Below are 22,671 nucleotides of genomic sequence, written 5' to 3' on the forward strand. Positions count from 1 at the left end.
TTTTTCGACATCAAAAATCGAAAAAGTGCGATAATTCATTACCAAAGATGGATAAAGCGATGAAACTTGGTAGATGGGTTGACCTTATGATGCAGAATAGAAAACTAGTAAAATTGTGGAGAATGGGCGTGGCACCGCCCACTTTTAAAAGTAGGTAATTTAAAAGTTTTGCAAGCTGTGATTTGGCAGTCGTTGAAGATGTCATGACAAAATTTGGCAGGAACGTTACTCCTAATACTACATGTGCGCGAAATAAAAATTAGCAAAATCGGATGAAGAACACGCTCAAAAATTTTTTAAGTCAAATTAAAAAAAAAAATTGAATATCTTTACAGTATATAAGTAGATTATGTCAACATTCAACTCCAGTAATGATATGGTGCAACAAAATACAAAAATAAAAGAAAATTTCAAAATGGGCGTGGCTCCGCCCTTTTTCATTTTATTTGTCTAGAATACTTTTAATGCCATAAGTCGAACAAAAATTTACCACTCCTATGACGGTAACTGTTTTCTGTGAAAATGGGCGAAATCGGTTGAAGCCACGCCCAGTCTTTATACACAGTCGACGGTCTGTCCTTCCGCTCGGCCGTTAACACGATAACTTGAGCAAAAATCGATATGTCTTTACTAAACTTAGCTCACGTACTTATCTGAACTCACTTTATCTTGGTATAAATAATGACCGAAATCCGACTATGACCACGCCCACTTTTTCGATATCGAAAATTACGAAAAATGAAAAAAATGCCATAATTCTATACCAAATACGAAAAAATGGATGAACCATGGTAATTGGATTGGTTTCTTGACACAAAATATAACTTTGGAAAAAATTTTGTAAAATGGGTGTGACACCTACCATATTAAGTAGAAGAAAGTGAAAAAGTTCTGCAGGGCGAAATCAAAAGCCCTTGGAATTTTGGCAAGAATACTGTTCGTGGTATTACATATATAAATAAATTAGCGGTACCCGACAGATGATGTTCTGGGTCACCATGGTCCGCATTTTGGTCGATATATAGAAAACGCCTTCACATATACAACTAAGGGCCACTCCCTTTTAAAATCCTCATTAACACCTTTCATTTGATTCCCATATCGTACAAACATATTCTAGAGCCACCCCTGGTCCGCCTTTATGGCGATATCTCGAAAAGTCGTCCACCTATAGAACTAAGGCCCACTCCCTTTTAAAATACTCATTAACATTTCATTCATTTGATACCCATATCGTACAAACACATTCCAGGGTTACCCTAGGTTCATTTTCCTACCTGGTGATTTTCCCTTATTTTGTCTCCAAAGCTCTCAGCTGAGTATGTAATGTTTGGTTACACCCGAACTTAGCCTTCCTTACTTGTTTTTAATTATTTTATTTTTATTAAGACTAAAGAAAATTGGGTTAAGTATTGCAATCGAAATGCATGCACCGAAATTATTAAACTATTTTATGAGCTCAAGGCCTTATCCAAATAAAAACCACAGTATAAATATTTTATATTTGTATTTTTATTTTATATTCGATATTTCGACTTCAGTCTGAAGTCATCGTCAGGACTGTGAAACAAAACAAAAACAAAAATTATAACATTTTCAAAAATCAACCATAAAACAAATACCACTTACACAATTGAGTATGTTATACAGACTAACCATATGTGCGAAAATTAAGAATGTTGGAGGCAAATAATCATACAAAAATATAAACAAAATTTCAAAGCACCGTAAATATAAACAAAATTTTTGCAAAAACAAAAGTACATGGAGTGGCTAAAAGTACGACATACAAGCATATATATATACATATATCATCTGATTTTCCTATTGTTGTGGGAGAGATATTCCTTCCTATATAAAATAGTTTTAAAAGGGTAGTGGACGAATAAAATAAGCTATATCTTTGCAAAAAAGAGCTTTTTATATCAATGGTATTTCATTTCCCAAGTGGATTTATAACAATAAACAGGAAAAACTTCAAATTTTAAAAAATGTGCGTGGCACTGCCACTTTTATGACTAAGCAATTTTCTATGTTTCGGGAGCCATAACTCGAAGAAAAATTAACGGATCTTAATAGAATTGGGTACACAGATTTTCCCTATACCAGGAAATATTTCTAGTAAAAATGGATAAGATTGGTTAATGACCACGCCCACTTTTATATAAATGACTTTAAAAGGGTCGTAGGCAAACATAATAAGTTAAATCTTAGCGAAAAATTGTTTTGTACCAATCGTATTTTGTGCCATTATAACAAGAAATGGGAAAAAATTCAAATCTTGACAAATGGGCGTGGCACTGCCCCTTTCTTATAATGCATTTCCCAACGTTTCTGGAGCCATAAATCGACGAAAAATTTGGTGCCTTTAAACAGGAAATATTTTCAGTAAAAATGGACTAAATCGGTTAAATCGCTTTCTTTTATATAAAAGATTTTGTAAAAGTGCGCAGATTCAGGTTATAAGCTATTTCTAGTAAAAGTTGGAAAATTTCGTTAATAACCCTGCCCTTTTTTGAAATAACGCTTTTTAGTACAATGACACTTGTTTGTTTATGTTTATTGTTCTGTTATATGTTTATTTTAAAATAAACAGTAGGGAGATCCCCATATCTGAAGGAAGACTGCATTATTACCCGCTCAAGGTCATTGGTGTTAGCCTCTGTATACTTTTTGCTTCTTTTAAACGAAAATTAGTTCAGAATAGAATCATTCGTATATGTATTATTGCGCAGCCTTGTAACACTATTAAGTACGCAAAACAAACAACAACAGTATTTCAAGTATATAGCTTGGTATGTAATGTTCGGTTTCACCCGAACTTAGACTTCGTTACTTGTTCTTATTTACAATGCTAAATTGCTATCATGAGAGCTTATAACCTTTCGATATATTCCAGAAAACATCGAAAAAATGCCCCGTAGAATATCAAATTTGGGATGTCGTACACGTAGGACAGAAAGAAGTAGAAGAAGAACTTTGAATGAGAATGAGCAGGCAATCATGACAGATAGGGCTGGAAGTCGCGGTCTGCAGCAACAAATTCTCTTCGTTCTCAACGGAAGGATCGTCATAGAGTGTTCGTAGCTGAATCCCGTGCTCAAAGAAGAATAAGTCAGTGTGAGAATTTTAATCGCCTTACATTCCGGTATAATCCAAGTGTTGATTACAATCATAGTGTTGAATTGGGCAGATGACTCATATCTTAAATTACTGTCAGGCTCTGAAGTTCAAAAATGAAACGAAAGGAATGTGTTGCGTAGGTGGAAAAATCAAATTGCCTCAACTTGAGGTACTACCAGAACCAGTAGGAACTTTACTTTTTGGATCTACTCCCGAATCAAAGCATTTCTTATCGAGCGTCAGCAAATATAATAGGTGATTTCAAATGACTTCGTTTGGTGCAAATATTGTCACTGCCCAATTTATACCAACTTTGAAAATCAAAGGGCCTACCTGTTAAAAACAGGGACCAGAAATTTCTTCAAATGTATTTTATCGGTGGAGAAAGTGATCAACTAAATGCACGTTCAAGAATACACACAACTCTTAAAAGATCTATAATTTTTCAACTACAAGAACTCCTTCAATACAAAAACAATTTGGTTCGTTTGTTCAAAACCGCACTTGATATGATGCCATCAGATACCCACAAGATTGTCATTCATCCAGACAGAATGCCTTCTGGAGAATATGCCCGGAGATATAATGTTCTATTGATGAAGAAGCAATTTCAACGAAGCGATATTGTTCTACATCGGAGAAATGATCAGCTGGTCAACGTTGCAGAGACTCATCGTTGCTATGATACTCTGCAATATTCAATTATCTTCCCGGATGGTGCTGATGGATATTATTTCCATGGAAAGATGATAAATCCAGAAAACGGTGATGAAATAAATAAAAAGTGCAGCGAAATGAATTATTTTTCGTACAGATTAATGATTAGAAGTACTGAAGACAACTATATCTTTAAATATCATTGTGGATATGTATGTAAAAATTTAAACAGAACGATTGCTATATCTGCGTTTAAATCAGACCAAATAAACTTCGGTCTGAAAAATACATACATACATTTGCGAGATTCTGTTATAAATGACGGTAATACAACAAACGTTGGAAAGCTGACAATTTTGCCATCTTTGTACGTAGGCAGCCCACGTCACATGCATGAATATGCTCAAGACGCCATGGCATAGCTCTTATGGCCGTCCAGACTTATTTGCGACGTTCACGTGTAATCCGTGCTGGGACGAGATTAAGCAGCTTTTACTTAGTTGACAGTCGCCTGTAGATAGGCATGACTGCACGTGTTTTTAGACAAAATCTTAAGTCGCTGAAGGATTTCATTGTGAAAAACGAAGTGTTTGGAAGTCTTCGCTGCTGGATGTATTCAGTAGAATAGCAAAAGAGAGGACTGCCAACACACACATATATTAATCTGGCTATATGATAAGATAAAATTAAATGAAATCGACGATGTCATATACGCTGAGATTCCTAGAGATGACCTCGATGTAGATTTGCGTGCAATAGTTATCAAAAACATGATACATGGACCATGCGGTACTCTAAACCCGAATTCACCATGCGTGATAGACGGGAAATGCTCTAAACGATATCCTAGAGCCTTTGTAGCCAACGCGGTAACAGGAGACGGTGGATACGCTCTCTATAGAAGGCGATCAATGGTGGAAATCGGGCGACTTTATATACGCGAAGTGGTGATATTGACCTAGACAACCGTTGGGTGGTTCTATATTCGCCTCTTTTGTCAAAAACATACAAAGCGCACATAAACATAGAATATTGCAATTCTGTCAAATCAATAAAATACATCTGTAAGTAAGTGAATAAAGGCAGAGATATGGCAGTTTTTGGTATCGAAACAGACAGAAATAGTACGAGTAGTAGCGTAGTAGAAGTTGAAAATATTGATGAAATTAAACAGTACCAGGCTGGAAGATATATAAACAGCAATGAAGCTGCATGGAGAATTTTATCATTTCCCATACATGAAAGCCTGCATTTAGCAGTCCATTTAGAGAACGGGCAACGTGTTTATTTCACAGATGCTAATGCGGAACCAAGAGTACTCAGTTTGCCAGAACCCTAATGTATTCAGAAGTACCGTCTTATTACACATGGAACTCAACTACAAAAGCATTCGAAAGACGCAGGCGAGGGGAACCAGTCGTAGGTGGTATTTTTTAGAGAAAATTCAATTGGAAGACTTTATACAGTACATACTTATCAGAATTAATGTTTCTTCCTACGTATGTAAGGCTCGATAACATCCGAAGAGATCTAAGACCGAGCTGCTCTTCCAATTTGCGTCGTGCTCCTATTTTTATACCTTTCATGAAAATGAAATGGTGTGAGGACCCCAAAACCGAGGGTTTTGTACCCTCACAACATATACCTATTTTTCCATTTTTCTTACATACATGTTATACAAGAATTGAATCTAACTCTGAATTTAATATTTATACATTTTTATGATATGAATTATATCTTTATGAATTACACGTCAAAACACATACATGCGGTTGCATATTGAATTATTATTTACTAAATTGAAGGATAAACCAGACTTGCTTACTTTTGCACGCAAGCAAAATATTTACATTTTTCGCCCATATAAGGTTCAAATATAGGTCACCCTAACATACACTAAAACATTTGGAAGGAAAATGGAAACGCAAAAAACATAAAATTATGCCGGTCAACCAACCCTTTGCGCATCCAATGCACTCAGCCACAAATACAACATACATAATAATTTGGATAAACAAATATCAGCAGTTAAAGTCGCCAAACTAAGCGCCGCTACTAATTGGGACTTTTCTCTACATACTTACGTACAAGCATACGACACACCAACGCACGCCCTAAGCAGAAGCCGAAAGCATCCAAACGAGGCCAACGCACCATCAAAACCAAGTGACAGCGAACACACGCATAAACACAAATGATCGAATTCGATAGGTAAAGCAAACACTGGGAAACACGGCAGGCATACAACAAGCGTACGTACGAGATTTGGCACATTGTTCGCTATGTATATTAGGGCTCCCTAAAATTGGGATATGAAATGCCGGGATAGCGGATCGTCATACATGATCGAAAATATGCATATATGTATATATACCGATGTACCACCATATGTATGATAATGGAAAGAGGGAAAACGCATGTTAGCATGTAAGCGTATGTATGTACCAATAGAATACAGCGAAAGTAGCGTTAAACTAGAATTCGATTTTTGCATTTCCAACTTTTATAATTGTTATTGTAAAATTACTGACTGCTGCGCGCAGTCCTACATAATTTTATAACTGAGGAATTATTACAATGAATTGTTTTTAGGAAATAACTGTCCACCGGCGTACAAAATCGTATATAAGGGCGGCAAATTAACTTGTAAGATCAGAAGCTAGGAGATAGGCATGCGAGTCAGTGGGCTTCTACCACTGACCAACACGACCTGAAGGTTTCTACTTCATTTCGTGCATTATTTTATATTCAGTAGGAGGTTTCTACTCCAACTGACGGAGAGCTAGCAGAGGGGTTCTACCTCAGCTACTCTTATTTAGACAGGGACGAAGAATAGGAGTAGCTCTTAAGGGCATTGCATTTTTTAAATAAACTTTATAACGTTTTTCAGAACTCCCTTGTCTATTTATTTTCATCGGAATAGATTCTCCCACCAAATATAGGAACCCTGGACGGACAGGGCATACCTCAGCAGGAATAAGTCCGTCACAATGGTATATTAATTTCTTCACGAAACCGAAAATTGTAAGTCCTTAAAGGAAAATAGATAGACCCACCATTAAGTATACCGAAATAATCAGGTTGAAGAGCTGAGTTGATTTAGCCATGTCCGTCTCTCCGTCTGTCCGTCTGTCTGTTTGTATGCAAACTAGTCCCTCAAATTTTGAGATATCTTGATAAAATTTGGTGAGCGGGGGTATTTGGGTGTCCGGTTAGACATTTGTCGGAACCGATCGGATCGGACCACTATAGCATATATCCTCCATACTTTTTTTTCAGAAAAAGAGGATTTTTGTAATATCTTACCCAATTTAACAGATTGAAGCTTCAAACTTCACCATATACTTTCGTATATTGCACGTATTGTTGCCTGAAAAAATTGATGAGTTCGGTCGTATATATAGTATATATCCCCCACAACCGATTGTTCAGATAAGGAACTTTTCGTAATTACTACCCAATTTTAAGAGCTAGAGGCTCCAAATTTCAACGAATGCTTATGTATATAGCATATATTGTTGTCTGAAAAAATCATAAAGATGGGTGGTATATATAGTAAATATATGGTGGTATATATAGTATATATATATAGTATATATATATATATATATATTTTCGCAAATTTTAGCCCCATTTTAACAGCTAGAAGCTTCAAATTTCACAGAATACTTACGTATATAGCATATATTGTTGTCTCAAAAAATCATAGAGATCGGTTGTATATATAGTATATATCCCATACAACCGATTGTTCAGATAAGAAACTTTTCGCAATTTCTACCCCATTTTAACAGCTATAAGCTTCAAATTTCACGGATTGCTTACGTATATAGTATGTATTGTTGTGTCAAAAAATCATAGAGATCGGTGGTATATATAATATATATATGATGGTATATATAGTATATATATATCGTATATATATATTTTTTGCGATTTCGGCCTCATTTTAACAGCTATAAGCTTCAAATTTCACCAAATGCTTACGTGTATAGCATATATTGATGTCTGAAAAAATCATTGAGATCGGTGGTATATATATTATATACTTCATATAAACTGTCATTTTTACCCCTTTTTTACGGCTAGAAGCTTCAAAATTCATCAAATTTCATCAAATAGTTACGTTTACGTCATATATATTTGAAAGACGTGATTCGTAGTCATAGTTTTTACATGCAGACCACAAAAAACGTGAAGCTTTGCATCCTCACACAGATTACCATCCTATTTTTTATTTTATATTTATCTTAAAAATCGTTTAGATATGTTCAAATTTAACCAAATGCTTACGTGTATAGCATATATTGTTGTCTGAAAAAATCATTGAGATCGGTGGTATATATAGTATATATCTCATACAACCGATTGTTCAGATAGGAAACTGTGCGCAATTTCTGCCCCTTTTTAACAGCGCAATTTCTGCCCCTTTTTAACAGCCAAATGCTTACGTGTATAGCATATATTGATGTCTGAAAAAATCATTGAGATCGGTGGTATACATAGTATATATCTCATACAACCGATTGTTCAGATAAGAAACTTTGCGCAATTTCTGCCCCGTTTTAACAGCTAGAAGCTTCAAATTTCACAAAATGCTTACGTATATAGCATATATTGTTGTCTGAAAAAATCATAGAGATCGGTGGTATATATATTATATACTTCATATAAACTGTCATTTTTGTCCCTTTTTTACGGCTAGAAGCTTCAAAACTCATTAAATTTCATCAAATAGTTACGTTTACGTCATATATTTTTGAAAGACGTGATTCGTAGTCATAGTTTTTACATGCAGACCACAAAAAACGTGAAGCTTTGCATCCTCACACAGATTACCTACCTATTTTTATATCTTTCATGAAAATGAAATGGTATATTAATTTCGTCACGAAACCGAAAATTGTAAGTCCTTAAAGGAAAATAGATAGACCCACCATTAAGTATACCGAAATAATCAGGTTGAAGAGCTGAGTTGATTTAGCCATGTCCGTCTGTCCGTCTGTCCGTCTGTCTGTTTGTATGCAAACTAGTCCCTCAAATTTTGAGATATCTTGATAAAATTTGGTGAGCGGGTGTATTTGGGTGTCCGATTAGACATTTGTCGGAACCGACCGGATCGGACCACTATAGCATATATCCTCCATACAACCGATTTTTCAGAAAAAGAGGATTTTTGTAATATCTTACCCAATTTAACAGATTGAAGCTTCAAACTTCACCATATACTTTCGTATATTGCACGTATTGTTGCCTGAAAAAATTGATGAGATCGGTCGTATATATAGTATATATCCCCCACAACCGATTGTTCAGATAAGGAACTTTTCGTAATTACTGCCCTATTTTAAGAGCTAGAGGCTTCAAATTTCAACGAATGCTTACGTATATAGCATATATTGTTGTCTGAAAAAATCATAAAGATCGGTGGAATATATAGTATATATATATAGTATATATATATATATATATATTTTCGCAAATTTTAGCCCCATTTTAACAGCTAGAAGCTTCAAATTTCACAGAATACTTACGTATATAGCATATATTGTTGTCTGAAAAAATCATAGAGATCAGTTGTATATATAGTATATATCTCATACAACCGATTGTTCAGATAAGAAACTTTTCGCAATTTCTACCCCATTTTAACAGATATAAGCTTCAAATTTCACCGATTGCTTACGTATATAGCATATATTGCTGTCTGAAAAAATTATAGAGATCGGTTGTATATATAGTATATATCTCATACAACCGATTGTTCAGATAAGAATCTTTTCGCAATTTCTACCCCATTTTAACAGCTATAAGCTTAAAATTTCACCGATTACTTACGTATATAGCATATATTGTTGTCTGAAAAAATCATAGAGTTCGGTTGTATATATAGTATATATCTCATACAACCGATTGTTCAGATAAGAAACTTTTCGCAATTTCTACCCCATTTTAACAGCTATAAGCTTCAAATTTCACCGATTGCTTACGTATATAGCATATATTGTTGTCTGAAAAAATCATAGAGATCGGTTGTATATATAGTATATATCTCATACAACCGATTGTTCAGATAAGAAACTTTTCGCAATTTCTACCCCATTTTAACAGCTATAAGTTTCAAATTTCACCGATTGCTTACGTATATAGCATATATTGTTGTTTGAAAAAATCATAGAGATCGGTTGTATATATAGTATATATCTCATACAACCGATTGTTCAGATAATAAACTTTTCGCAATTTCTACCCCATTTTAACAGCTATAAGCTTCAAGTTTCACCGATTGCTTACGTATGTAGCATATATTGTTGTCTGAAAAAATCATAGAGATCGGTGGTATATATATTATATACCTCATATAAACTATCATTTTTGCCCCTTTTTTACGGCTAGAAGCTTCAAAATTCATCAAATTTCATCAAATAGTTACGTTTAGGTCATATATTTTTGAAAGACGTGTTCGTAGTCATAGTTTTTACATGCAGACCACAAAAAACGTGAAGCTTTGCATCCTCACACAAAGTACCTACCTGTTTTCACCAAATGCTTACGTGTATAGCATATATTGTTGTCTGAGAAAATCATAGATACCTGTGGTATATATAGTATATATCTCATACAACCGATTGTTCAGATAAGAGACTTTGCGCAATTTCTTCCCCATTTTAACAGCTAGAAGCTTCAAATTTCACAAAATGCTTACGTATATAGCATATATTGTTGTCTGAAAAAATCATTGAGATCGGTGGTATATGTAGTATATATCTCATACAACCGATTGTTCAGATAAGAAACTTTGCGCAATTTCTGCCCCTTTTTAACAGCTAGACGCTTCAAATTTCACCATATGCTTACGTATATAGCATATATTGTTGTCTGAAAAAATCATAGAGATCGGTGGTATATATATTATATACCCCATATAAACTCTAATTTTTGCCCCCTTTTTACGGCTAGAAGCTTCAAAATTCATCAAATTTCATCAAATAGTTACGTTTACGTCATATATTGTTGAAATACGTGATTCGTAGTCATAGTTTTTACGCGTAGACCACAAAAAACCTGAAACTTTGCATCCTCACACAAAGTACCTACCTGTTTTTTATTTTATATTTATCTTAAAAATCGTTAAGGTATGTAGATCTCTTCACTATATATTTCTTATCTTATACATCCGATTATTCGGAGATTACGAGCGGGATAAGAGTATTGTTCAGCCCCATTCATTCGGCTGTGCCGAAGACAGTCCCGATTTTACTTGTTTTTCTTACAAATTGGCGGGATGGGATCTACTTGTTTAATGCCGACCCCGAACGGCATCTGCCAGTCAGATGAGTTTTCACTGAGATCTTTTCATGGCAGAAATACACTCGGAGTGGTTGCCAAACACTGCCGAGGGGCGACCCCGCTTAGAAAAATTTTCTTCTAATTGAAAAAAAATTGTTTATAAAGTTTTTGATGGTGTCAAGCACTGCATTTATTGGAGAACGATCAGCAAAGGGATATATGTATGTATGAGTGACGCATGCAGCATTTCCCACTCGAACCAAATTTGTACATTATTTGCAATTATATTGACCCCCTGCTTCCCTTCGTCCACAATACAGTTATGGGAGAGGTATCGATCGAATATGGCTGAAGATATTTTGCATAGGGCACGCATAGAAAACAGTAATATGACAATGGAGTTTACAGAAGATATTTACAAAGCACTAATAAACATAGAAGACAAATGTTTAGCTTTCGCAAGTAAACATCTCAATCAATTAGGAATGCCATAAACCAACCGATATGCGACTGCTATATTCGATGTTGATTTGTGACGTGAGCAAAATCACAACAATGCAGACCTCCTCTCATATGTGCAATCAAACATTAATAAATTAACGCGAGATCAGAAAGGTGTCTATAATTGCATAATGCAAACGATAAGTGACGGAGCTGGCAGAGTCTTCTTCTTAGATGCCCCGCCTGGAACTGGGAAAACTTTCTTTACCAGATTGATTCTCTCATCGGTGCGATCCAAAAATGACATAGCCCTAGCTCTCGCTTCGTCTGGACATTGTTACCAGGTGGAAGGACTGCTCATTTAGCCCTAAAGTTGCCATTGAATATACAGAGCATCCGGTATGGGAAAAAATTATTATTTGGGATGAGTGCTCAATGGCACATAAAAATCGCTTGAGGCGCTTGATCGCACATTGCGAGCGTTACGAAAAAATGTTCAACCATTCGGTAATATATTCTATGTTTCGGGAGCCATAACTCGAAGAAAAATTAACATATCGTAAAGAAATTGTGTACACATATTTTCCTTATAGCAGAAAACATTTCTAGTAAAACTGGACGGGATCGGTTAAAGACCATGGCAACTTAGATATAAAAAGCAAGTTTAAAAGGGTCGTAGACTAGAATAATAAGCTATAACTTAGCAAAAAATAGTTTTGAATCAATGTTATTTCACTTATCAAGTTTTATTGTAAGAGGAAATGGGGAGACATTTATTATATAACTAGCCTTTACCCGCGGCCCCGTCCGCAAGGAGAAAATAAAATATATGTGCTATTCACGTTAGCCTGCTTATCAAGTTGTCTGTTTAAAAATTTTTTCTGTCAATGTATTTTATTTTTTAATACTGTAAAAAAAAGAACTAACTGAGCTGATGGGCACGCTTACATGAATAGTACAACACACTTTTTTCGAATTAAAAAAAATACATTTTGTTTCTAAGTTAAATTAATTGATATGACGGGGGTGAAAGAATTACTACTCATAGAACAAAGGAGTGAAACTGCAATTAGCTAAAACCAAAAAGAAGTTTTTAAATGAAAGCAGTGTTGCTTTTTCGGGTATTTAGTTGGTTAAAATATTACAAAAATTTTAATTATAGTTGTAATAGTTCGTTACAGGATTCATTTAAAAATAGAACGAAAAAGCTGTGATATATTAAAGATAAAACATACCGAATTTTAATTACGAATAATTTGCGGTAAATCCACGGCCATGTGTGCTGAATTACCGGTTTCGAAGAGACCTAAAATGATCCTGGAAGTGTCCCTAAATGACACCAAATAGTCACGAAATGATGCCGACGGGATCCTGGACAAATCTCGAAAACTATCCAGAAATGATGCCGGCAGGGTCCCAAAATAATCCCGAAGTAGTCACGAAAAGTCCCGAAATGACGCTGACGGGATCCCGGACGGATCCCGAAAACCATCCAGATTTGATTCCTGAACGGTCCGCAAATGATCCCGATATAGTCCGAAAAAGTCCCGAAAAAACTCTGACGGAATGCCCGAAATGACCCTGACGGGATCCCGAAAACCATCCAGAAATTACTCTGGAGGGATCCCCAAATGATCCCGGAAAAGTCCACAAACCATCCAGAATTGATCTCCGAAGGTTCCGCAAATGATCCCGGAATAGTCCCGAAAGTCACGAAAAACTCAGACCCATCCCGAAAATAATGAAGAAATTATCCTGGAAGGGTCCCAAAATTACCCCGAAATAACTCCGACGGGATCCCGGACAGATCCCGAAAATCATCCAGAACTGAGCTCTGAAACGTCCGCAAATAATCCAGAAATAGTCCGGAAAAAGTCCGTCGGGATCCCGGACAGATCCCGAAAATCACCCAGAAATTATGCCGGAGGGGTCCCAAAATGATTCCGAAATAGTCCCGAAAAAGTCCCGAAATGACCTTGAGGGGATCCCTGACCGATACCGAAAACCATCCAGAATTGATCTCTAAAGGGTCCGCAATTTATCCCAGATAAAGTCGCGAAAAAACTACGAAGGGATCCCGAACAGATCCCGAAAATCATAGAGAAATTATCCCGGAAGTGTCCCAAAATGATCCCGAAATAGTCCCGAAAAGGCGCGAAATAACCCCGACGGGATCCCGGACGGATCCCGAAAACCACCCAGAAATGATCTTTAAGGGCAACTGACCCCGAAATAGTCGTGAAAAAGTCCCGAAATTACCCCGACGGGATCCCTAAAACCATCCAGAAATTACCCCTTAAGGATCCCCAAATGATCCAAGAACAGTCTCGAAATTCCCTGACATTTTCCCGAAAAAGTAAAAAAATAAACCCGACGGGATCTCGGACGGATCCCGAAAACGATCCAGAAATGATGCCGGAAGGGACCCCAAATGATCCCGAAAAATTCTCGAAATTCCCCCTATGGGATCCCGGACGGATCCCGGATCATCCAGAAATGATGCCGGTTGGTACCCCAAAATGATCCCGAAATAGGCCAGAAATTACCCCGTCGGGATCCCGGACGGATCCCCAAAAGTATACAGAAATGATGCTGGAAGGTGAAATGATCCCCTTAAAGAAAGATGAAGAATGAAATGATCCCCTTATAGTTCCGAAATGATCCTGACGGGATTCCCGACGGATCCCGGAAACTATCCAGAAATGATGCCGGAAAGGTCCCCAAATAACCCCCTAATAGTCCCGAAATTACGCCGACGGAATCCCGGACGGATCCGGAAACCATCCAGAAATGATGCCGGACGAGACCCCAAATGATCCCGCTAAAGTCCCAAAATGACCCCGACAGGGTCCCGGACGGATCCCGTAAACCATCCAGAAATGATGCCGGTAGGTACCCCAAATGGTCCCGATATGACCCCGTCGGGATCCCGAACGGATCCCTAAAACTATCCAGAAATGATGCCGAAAGGGTCCACAAATGATCCTGTATTAGTCGAGAAAAAGTTCCGAAATGACTCCGACGGGATCCCGGACGGATCCCGAAAACCATCTAGAATTGATACCGGAAGGTACCCCAAATGATGCCGAAATAGTCCCGAAATGACATCGACGGGATCCCGGACGGATCCCGAAAACCATCTAGAAATGATGCCGGAAGAGACCCCAAATGATCCCGCAAAGGTCCCAAAATAACCCCGACAGGATCCCGGACGGATCCCGAAAACCATCCAGAAATGATGCCGGAGGAGACCTCAAATGATCCCGCTAAAGTCCCAAAATGACCCCGACAGGGTCCCGGACGGATCCCGTAAACCATCCCGAAATGATGCCGGAAGAGACCCCAAATGATCCCGCAAAAGTCCCAAAATGACCCCGACAGGATCCCGGACGGATCTCGTAAACCATCCAGAAATGATGCCGGAAGAGACCCCAAATGATCCCGCAAAAGTCCCAAAATTACCCCGACAGGATCCCGGACGGATCGCGAAAACCATCCAGAAATGATGCCGGGAGAGAGCCCAAATGATCCCACAAAAGTCCCAAAATGTCCCCGACAGGATCCCGGACGGATCCCGTAAACCATCCAGAAATGATGCCGGAAGAGAACCCAAATGATCCCGCAAAAGGCCCAAAATGACCCCGACAGGATCCCGGACGGAACCCGAAAACCATACAGAAATGATGCCGGAAGAGACCCCAAATGATCCCGCAAAAGTCTCAAAATGACCCCGACAGGATCCCGGACGGATCCTGTAAACCATCCAGAAATGATGCCGGAAGAGACCCCAAATGATCCCGCAAAAGTCCCAAAATGACCCCGACAGGATCCCGGACGGATCCCGAAAACCATCCAGAAATGTTGCCTGAAGAGACCCCAAATGATCCCGCAAAAGTCCCAAAATGACCCCGACAGGATCCCGGACGGATCCCGAAAACCATCCAGAAATGATGCCGGAATGGACCCCAAATGGTCCCGAAATGACACCGACGGGATCCCGGACGGATACCGAAAACCATCCAGAAATTATGCCGGCAGGTACCCCAAATTATCCCGAAATAGTCCCGAAATGACCTTGACGGGATCGCGGACGGATCCCGAAAACCATCCAGAAATGATGCCGATAGGGTCCCCAAATGATCCTGTATTAGTCGAGAAAAAATTCCGAAATGACTCCGACGGGATCCCGGACGGATCACGAAAACCATTTAGAATTGATACCGGAAGGTACCCCAAATGATGCCGAAATAGTCCCGAAATGACATCGACGGGATCCCGGACGGATCCCGAAACCATTCAGAAATGATGCCGGAGGAGACCCCAAATGATCCCGCTAAAGTCCCAAAATGACCCCGACAGGGTCCCGGACGGATCCCGTAAACCATCCAGAAATGATGCCGGAAGAGACCCCAAATGATCCCGCAAAAGTCCCAAAATGACCCCGACAGGATCCCGGACGGATCCCGTAAACCATCCAGAAATGATGCCGGAAGAGACCCCAAATGATCCCGCAAAAGTCCCAAAATGACCCCGACAGGGTCCCGGACGGATCCCGAAAACCATCCAGAAATGATGCCGGAAGAGACCCCAAATGATCCCGCAAAAGTCCCAAAATGACCCCGACAGGATCCCGGACGGATCCCGTAAACCATCCAGAAATGATGCCGGAGGAGACCCCAAATGATCCCGCTAAAGTCCCAAAATGACCCCGACAGGGTCCCGGACGGATCCCGAAAACCATCCAGAAATGATGCCGGAAGAGACCCCAAATGATCCCGCAAAAGTCCCAAAATGACCCCGACAGGATCCCGGACGGATCCCGTAAACCATCCAGAAATGATGCCGGAAGAGACCCCAAATGATCCCGCAAAAGTCCCAAAATGACCCCGACAGGATCCCGGACAGATCCCGTAAACCATCCAGAAATGATGCCGGAAGAGACCCCAAATGATGCCGAAATAGTCCCGAAATGACATCGACGGGATCCCGGACGGATCCCGAAACCATCCAGAAATGATGCCGGAGGAGACCCCAAATGATCCCGCTAAAGTCCCAAAATGACCCCGACAGGATCCCGGACGGATCCCGTAAACCATCCAGAAATGATGCCGGAAGAGACCCCAAATGATGCCGAAATAGTCCCGAAATGACATCGACGGGATCCCGGACGGATCCCGAAACCATCCAGAAATGATGCCGAAAGGTTCCCCAAATGATCCTGTATTAGTCGAGAAAAAGTTCCGAAATGACCCCGAAGGGATCCCGGATGGATCCCGAAAACCATCTAGAAATGATGCCGGAAGGTACTCCAAATGATGCCATAATAGTCCCGAAATGACATCGACGGGATCCCGGACGGATCAGAAATGTTGCTGGAAGAGACCCCAAATGATCCCGCAAAAATCTCAAATGACCCCGACAGGGTCCCGGACGGATCCCGTAAACCATCCAGAAATGATGCCGGAAGAGACCCCAAATGATCCCGCAAAAGTCCCAAAATGACCCCGACAGGATCCCGGACGGATCCCGTAAACCATCCAGAAATGATGCCGGAAGAGACCCCAAATGATCCCGCAAAAGTCCCAAAATGACCCCGACAGGGTCCCGGACGGATCCCGAAAACCATCCAGAAATGATGCCGGAAGAGACCCCAAATGATCCCGCAAAAGTCCCAAAATGACCCCGACAGGATCCCGGACGGATCCCGTAAACCATCCAGAAATGATGCCGGAAGAGACCCCAAATGATCCCGCAAAAGTCCCAAAATGACCCCGACAGGGTCCCGGACGGATCCCGAAAACCATCCAGAAATGATGCCGGAAGGTACTCCAAATGATGCCGTAATAGTCCCGAAATGACATCGACGGGATCCCGGACGGATCCCGTAAACCATCCACAAATGATGCTGGAAGAGACCCCAAATGATCCCGCAAAAATCCCAAAATGACCCCGACAGGATCCCGGACGGATCCCGTAAACCATCCAGAAATGATGCCGGAAGAGACCCCAAATGATCCCGCAAAAGTCCCAAAATGACCCCGACAGGGTCCCGGACGGATCCCGAAAACCATCCAGAAATGATGCCGGAAGAGACTCCAAATGATCCCGCAAAAGTCCCAAAATGACCCCGACAGGATCCCGGACGGATCCCGAAAACCATCCAGAAATGATGCCGGAATGGACCCCAAATGGTCCCGAAATGACACCGACGGGATCCCGGACGGATACCGAAAACCATCCAGAAATGATACAGGCAGGTACCCCAAATTGTCCCGAAATAGTCCCGAAATGACCCTGACGGTATCGCGGACGGATCTCGAAAACCTTGCAGAAATGATGCCGGAAGATACCCCTAATGATCCCGAAATAGCCCCGAAATGGTCTCGACGGGATCCCGGACGGATCCCTAAAACCATCCAGGAATGATTACGGAAAGGACCCAAACTGACCCCGAAAAAGTCCCGTAATGATCCCGGAAACCATCAAGAATTTATCTCTTGAAGGTACGCAAATTATCCCGAAAGTACCCCGACGGGATCCCGGACGGATCCCGAAAACCATCCAGAAATGATGCCAGAAGGGTCCCCAAATGATCGCGAAATAGTCCCGAAATGATTCCGGAATAGTCCCGAAAATGTCCCAAAATAACCCCGACGGGATCCCGGACGGATCCCGAAAACTATACAGAAATGATCCCGGAAGGGTCCCAAAATGATCCCGAAATAGTCCCGAAAAAGTCCCGAAATTACCCCGGCGTAATCCCGGACCGATCCCGAAAACCATCCAGAAATGATTCCGGAGGGTCTCGATATGACCCTTACGGGATTACAAATAAGGTGAAGCTAATTATAAAACCATGTTAATAAGGCAACAGGCGCATTGGAGCGAATAAAAAGTTACATAGAAACATACAGGTAAAGCTAATAAAGGCGTGCTAATAAAAACAATTGATGGAGGGCGGATGGCGGGAGTAGAGGAGAGGACCACTGATCGTTCCTCCAAAATTGTCTAGATCTCGTTCTGTATGTACCAGATATCAAAAACTATTGATTTAGGAGAAAATTTATATTGAGTTATAACAATTTATAGATTTTACACCAGAGGGGAGATAAAGGAAGGGGGGCGGGCGGAGGGTGTCACTGCTTACTTTGTAAGCCCTCGACTTATTTGACCCCTTGAGTCTGTGATATTGGTGAAGGCCAGTATACGTAAAGTTATAATGTGTAAAAATTATTGAAAAATAATTTCTCGAAGGGGTCGTGGGACCCCCACCCCTCTTTCCATGTTCGAAAAAAATTTCGCTAGTATACTACTGTCTGTGTCCCAAATTTCATCAAAATCCGTGTAGCCATTCTGGCGTGATTCAGTCGCAAAGACGAAAAAATATAATAATTAAATTATAACTGTTCCTAGGGGGCGGGGACCACGCCCCTTTTCAAAAATATATAGTTAGTAGATCCTTCTAGACTATTGGCTATATGTGTGCAAAATTTCATCCAAATCGGTCCAGCCGTTCTTGCGTGATTGAGTCACAAAGACAAACGTCTGGACAAACATCCAAACATCCAAACATCCAAACATCTTCACATCCAAACTTTGCCATTTATAATATATATATTAGATTAGATGCTCGGTTACAACCGAACTTAGACATCTTTACTTTTTTTCTTATTATTGCACTGTCATCAGATTCTGAACTATATTCCAACTTTCAAGTTTGTAGCTTATCGGGAAGTTACTTAAATTTCAATTACAAAATTCGTGCCAGCCAGCCAGTCAGCCTGTCAAGTCAAGCTAAATAAAACAGTTTAAAAATTCCATTGTACACATATGTATCTAATTAATAACGCAATTCAACTCTGCAAATAAATATATAAACAACTACTTACTAGGAAATTTTCTTTTGAAAACCCAAAGCAGGTGTTTTGTTAAAGCTGAGCTCATTTCATTTCGCAGAAATATGCATAATTACCTTAAAAAGTTTGTTTGTTCAACTAATTCAAAAAAATAATTTTTTTTTTTTGTATATCTTTAATTTACATTTAGAAGTATTCCTGGAATATATAAGAAAAAGTTGTTCTTTATTTTTTATTCACCCGACTAAGTTAGGTATAAATAGCGCCCACAAAATATATCACGTAGTACTTTATACTTAAAAAGTAGTGCAAGAGGTGTGAAACTAAAATGAATTCAAGTATTCATATCGTGATCCTGTCTCTTGTACTTACCTGGTATTTGACTAACGCGAATGCGAAATTTCGCATTATAAATGGCAAAGATATAAGCATAGAGCAGAGCCGACATTCGGTAGCTATTTTTTATGAAAACCAATATAAATGCGTTGGTTCATTAGTCAGTTTGAATTCGGTGGTAACAACTGCGCATAGCGTTTATCAGCGAGATCCGAGAAAGTTCGTCCTTCTAGCTGGTTTAACCGATATAAGTGAAAGAAACCCACAAAGGCAACTACGCAATGGGCTGAGTACACATCATCATCCTGAATATAATAAAGAGAGAGCATATATAGATATAGCTGTGATTAAAGTGGTTGCATTATTTATGGAGACAAATCGAATAAAATCCATACCTCTTTGTGAAAGTCAATTAATAGAGGGCACACGACTGAAAATTAGTGGATGGGGTTCGGTACACCAAAATGTTGAAGGTTATTTTAATATTCTCCAAACTGTTGAATTACGTATAGTAAACCTAGAACAATGCATGTTAGATTATATATATATTCAGCGGGGATTTTTAGCAGAAACAATCATTTGTGCTGCATGTCCTGGAAGAAATCCGTGTTTTGGAGACTCTGGAGCAGGGGCCATTGTGGAAGGAAAGCTTTGTGCGGTTGTACAGGGTGGTTGTAACAGCATCTATATGCCGAGTTTATATACAGATGTAACACATCCAAAAGTCAACAACTTTTTAAGATCCGTGATATGTAGTAATTGAAGGGTGTTGTTATAAATTAACTGTTGACTGGAATATCACCCTAACTCGACTGAACGCCGAATTTGGAATGATTTTGAGATGGGGCGTTTTCCAAACAGTTGTAGAGATATGGTGATATTCCACTCAGCAGCCGAAATAGCGATGTTTTTTCTTGTATAATGTAAAAATAAGTTTTTATGAATACGAGTCAATAAATATTTTTGATTGTTTGCAATAAAAGTGTGGCGCGTTTAAATGCCTTTAGTTTTGAGATCAATTGTTGTTTACGACTGTAAAGATCAATCATGTACGATTAGATCATCAGATAGAAAGAAAGTTGCTAAATAACTACCAGCCTTGTGGAAATTAATGTAATAGGTGATTGAAGCCATATAATAACACCGTAGTTATAACGATACCATAGCCAACCAATAAGTTTTTGGTTTTCCGCTATATTCACCATGATGCAATTACAAGGTGACTGACGCTGGCAGCTTCTCTTTCTAATCCGCCATCTTGAACTCCCACTCTGAAACCCAATTTGCCTCTTTGCTAAACTACTTTTTCATTCAGAAGATAAATTCTATTAAAAACCATACAAATCAATTTTTCTGGAGAAGTATGCAACGGCATCACTTTTTTTCTCCAACTCTATTTTGTGTTGACTATTCTATAATTCAAACTTGTGACAATTCTCAAAAAAATAATTGTTTATTCAACAAAATTATTGAAATTTGCCAAATTTTCGGTGTTAAATGATGGTAAGATGTTTTATAATTTTAATAATAGCGATATATATTGTTTTAAATATGTTTTCACAGCTTTATTTACAGGTCTTGTCTTTATTACATCATGATATTCACAATCTATAAATTTTTGGGTTGGCGAACTTATTCACATTTTGAAGATTTAATTTTTTGTTTTAAAATTTTTTGACGTTTCCTATTTTATGAAGTTTTCACATTTTTTAGGTTGAGGCACCAATAACAGATGCCAATATATATATATATATATGTTATGATTACGGCAAGTTTTCAGGGCATTAAAAGCACCGATATTTTCCCAAAATAGGATTTTACTTTGGTAATAGTTGTCGCACTGATTGAACTATTTGGAAAACCCACGGAAACCGGTGCCGCTGTTTAAAAAAAAAATACTTGGCCACGAGCGTAAACTCTTTTTCCAGTTTGCGTTGTGCTTCTTTTAGAAATGCACTCGGAATGTTTGCAAATCCGCTGCCGAGGGGTGACCACGCTTAGAGTAAGCCGGTTTTCTAAATGAAACAACTTTTTGCGAACTTGTTAATGTTGCCTTGCGCAGACTTCATCCCCAGGACCTTGGCGGAGCTTTAGAGCGGGTAGCAAAAAAACAGTTGTAAAATTCTGCGTAAGACTATATCATGTACCGAATTCTGGTAGAACTGCTCGTTTAGATTTCCTACCAAATGCAGGGTAGATCGATCATATGTATCGCAAAGGCTACAAAGCCATTAGCTTAATATCAAAACTCCTCTCGACAACACAACATACGTATACCAAAGGCAAGTCGGTTGACACTGCACTGCATAGGGTGGTAATAAACATAGAGAAAGTTCTGCAATATAAGGAGTATGCCTTAGGAGTCTTCTTAGACATGGCCGGAGCTTTCAAAAAATGTCTTTAAACGGGCGATCGTGGATGGTCTTAACTACATAAAAGTACCATCCAGCCATAACCATATGGATCTGCTGCATGTTAAATTGAAGGAAAATTACTTCACAATGGGGATTGTATGGGAATTCGAAATCAGAGGAAAGAGGAGGAACGCCACAGGGTGGGGTGTTATCACGTCTGCTGTGGGCGCTGGTTATCAACCAACTGATTAGGTGGTTCGATGAGGGATCCGTTATACTTATGGATTGCAAATGTTGGGGTGTACGTGGTGTTTATCGCCGGCGGCCGACGGCTGCACTGTATGCCATTCTGCACAGCGTACAGCGATGGTTCCAAAGTAGTGGATGGAGTAGTGTCTGCGATATACTGTAGAAATTAAGGCAATAATCTCGCATAGCAGATCATCTAAAAGTGTGTTAAAGAGGAAGCAATCCCTTTAAAGAATTGGGACAGGTATAAGAATATATCTATATTGTGCGGCAGAGCATATGGAAATAGATGGGAATCAAAATGCGGATGAGCTAGCTAAAAAGGGCGCATCTCTCGAAGCTTCCTCTGTAGAGATCCGAATAAG

This window comes from Eurosta solidaginis, chromosome 4 (genome assembly GCF_040869045.1).
Source record: "Eurosta solidaginis isolate ZX-2024a chromosome 4, ASM4086904v1, whole genome shotgun sequence".
Taxonomy (NCBI): Eukaryota; Metazoa; Arthropoda; class Insecta; order Diptera; family Tephritidae; genus Eurosta; species Eurosta solidaginis.